This window comes from Eumetopias jubatus, unplaced genomic scaffold, assembly GCF_037043125.1.
Source record: "Eumetopias jubatus isolate StellerSeaLion01/CBP00866 unplaced genomic scaffold, mEumJub1_p1.0 scaffold_10, whole genome shotgun sequence".
In the NCBI taxonomy this organism is placed as follows: Eukaryota; Metazoa; Chordata; class Mammalia; order Carnivora; family Otariidae; genus Eumetopias; species Eumetopias jubatus.
Genome location: NW_028274816.1, coordinates 64,058,672 through 64,062,084, shown reverse-complemented (window position 1 = coordinate 64,062,084; position 3,413 = coordinate 64,058,672).

Here is a 3,413-nt window from a genome sequence, read left to right as displayed (position 1 = left end):
GAAAGGAAAATAGGCTGGTGTGCAGGGAAAGTCCAACACTAATTCTTTGGGTAGAAAAGGAGAAACATTACAAACTATTTCTCAGTTGGATAGTAACAAGGTTCCTATGTCTGTCTCAGCCTATTGAAAATGAGGCTACAGCTAGAAATGCCTGAGGTACTCGCCTGGGCCATACTACTTGTGTTGAGCCCCACAGAGCCAATGTTCATGGTTGGGTTAGCTCCTGTAGCTTAAACTCAAAACCCTGAGATCAAGACCTGAGCTGAGATCAAGAGTCAGACCCTTGACCAACTGAGCCACCCGGGTGCTCCTGGCTCTTGTAGTTCTTACTATGACTGCAAGTTGCACTTTGGCAAAAACCATCAGCAAATTTCGAAGAACAAGATTTATTACTCACAGGTCCGGGAGGGTACAAGGCATGCCAAGGGCTGCATAGCAGGTCAAGGGTAGAAAGGAAGAGAGGAAGCTTGGACCTGGGGCTCTGCCTCTATTGTCCAAGGGTGGGGTGCCCAGGTTTCGCAGGTTCACTAATGCTTTAAATCCGCCAATAGTGATTTAAAGTTAAGCGGATTTAAAGTGTAAACGTGGGCTGGACGTTAGGGTATGAAAAGGGAAAAGGGAGGTCACTCAAGCAATCAGTTATCTAGGTTACTCATGGCTTTCTTAAAGGGAAACTTAGCTTTAAAAAAAAAAATGCCTGGGTGGCTCAGTCAATTAAGTGGCTGCTTTCAGCTCAGGTCATGACCCCAGGGTCCTGGGATCGAGTCCCGCATGGGGCTCCTTGCTCAGCGAGGAGTCTGCTTCTCCCTCTGCCTGCCGCTCCCCCTGCTTGTGCTCTCTCTCTCTCTCGTTCTCAAATAAATAAAATCCTTAAAGAAAAAAAAAAGTTCCACATTCGCTCCAGTCATAAGGCCTTTCTCCACTCTGAGTTCTCTGATGCTGAACAAGGTTATATTTGTACATAAAGGCTTTGCCACATTTGACAAACTTGTAAGGCCTTTCTCCATTGTCCTCTCTCATGCATAATGAGGTTGGCTGTCTAAAGGATTTCCTACAATGACCACACTCATAAGGCCTTTCTCCAGTGTGAATTCTGCAGGGTATGGTAAGGTGGAAGCTTTGACTAAAGGATGTACCACATTTGCCACATGTATAAGGCCTTTCTCCAGCACGAACTGTCCAATGGTCACCGAGGTAGGAATTTTGGCTAAAGGATGTCCCACATTCTGGGGTGCTTGGGTGGCTCAGTCAGTTGAGTGTCTGACTCTTGATTTCGGCTCAGGTCACGATCTCAGGATTGTGAGATCAAGCCCTGCATGGGGCTCTGTGCTCATCGCGGAGTCTTCTTGTCCCTCTGCGCTGAGCATGGGGCCTGCTTAAGACTCTCTCTCCTCCTCTGCCCCTCACCCCCCACTCGCTCTTGCTCTAAAAAAAATAAGTAAAATTTAAAAATAAAAATAAATTAAAAAAAGGATATCCCACGTCATTCATTGCACTTGTTAAGGCCTTTCTCCAGTGTAGATTGCCTGGAGCTGAACCAGTGAGTACTTCCCACAAAACGCTTTCCTACATTTGCTAGACTTTTTCCAGTGCAGACTCTGAGATGGTGATCAAGAGTGTCTTTGTGGTGGAAGCTTTCTCACATTCACCAGATGTGTAATGAGTTTTTTCCACTGTAAAAGGCCTCCCCACACTCAGTAATTTTGTTGGGCTACTGACCTTTGGGAATGGCCTCTGGCTGGAGAAGGCCCAGTATGGCCAGGATGTCCTTCCCAACCTCCCTACATGCAAAGGGCTTCCCTGACACATGCAAGCTGCAGCTCTTCACAAACCAGACCCTGTCCATATCCCCTTTTTTGAGAGTTTCTTTGCCCTAGAATGCTTCTGAAGTTGGTGTAGGTTTGCATATGTCCCAAACAAATATGGTTTCTGCTCAGGTAGATCAGCCAGGTGCAAAATGTCTTTCAGGAATGAGACCAGACACACTTCTCACATGGGTGAGTGTTCTGGGCTGATGGACCTGCCTTTGAAGTCCTGACCTGTGACACTTCTTCCACAGAAACCCTCTGCTTGGAGTGTCTCTTCCTCCATTCCACTCCAGCAACCTGATATCTGACAAATGCATGCTGACTAGGTGAGTGTGTATTAATCATTTTAAAAAAAACTGTCTGTTTAATATGATGTTTTGACATTTTAAAAAATTTTGCTGACCTGGGAGAGACTGCCCTTCCCAGGCCTAGCCAATTTTTAGAAATGGCAAAGGGCACAGACAGAAGCATGCCAATTTTATGCAAACCAGTTAATCAAGAGTCCATACTACAAACTACTTTTTTCTCTTTTGCTTGGACACTCCAGAAGGCAATATTTCTCAACCCTAGTCTCCTGGGGCCTCCAGGATTCTGTGCGGTATCAGGTGGTTTCTGGCCTCGGGTCTCTCTTGTCCTGACCCAACCCCCTAAGCACAAAAGACTGGTGAATCAAAGGGTGGTGGAAAAGCACTTAGTCCTGGCCTCAGTGTCATCCTGTGTCAATTACTCCTCTCCCTTCATTCACATCAATCTCCTGTCTACTCATAACTTAGAACCATTGGCCACCTGCCAGATCAGCCACTCTCTCATACCTTTACCATGGCCACTTTGCTTCCACACCTGTTTGTGATGTCAACCATGACCAGCCAGGTGCCCAAGCATGAGACCCAATCATGGACCACCCTCCCCTACCTATACTGCTAATACCATTCCTGTCATGACAAGGACGCCCCCTCCCGATCGTGATCCACAACTACACCCCAGAGAACTGGCTACTACCTAAAGCCTTCCCCTGTATTCCAGACCTGTGAGGCAAACTACCCACTTGATGACTCCTTTTTAAAGCATCTCAAACTCTTTTTTGGATGTCTTTTGAGGACATACAAACAAAACTTCCTGATATCTCCACAATGATAATTAACTCTACCACCAACTTTACAACCTGGCTAATGAAGCATCTATCCTTTCAGATGGTAAACCCAAAAACATTTCTTTCACCCTTAAAATGTGAAAATCTGGGCAGCCGTACTTTATTTATTTTTTTGTAATTCAGAATCCAAACACTTCTTCCACCTCCACAGGATCCACAATGGTCTTGCCATAATCAACAACTGCCTGGATTATTGCAGTACCGTACTCCTCAGACTTCCTATTGTCTCCTTATACAGAGAGCCTGATGAGACCTGGGTCAGATCACCACCCTCCACTACTCCAAACCCTCCATCATTCCCATCATCTCCAGAATAGATACCACACACCTCATAGAGCCACTTTATATCTACGTCCTGCATGCCAGTTCTGTTTCCATGACCAGAAAAAAAAAAAAAAAAAAAAAAACACAAATACATAAAATAAATAAATGAAATAAATAAAATGAAATAAAAT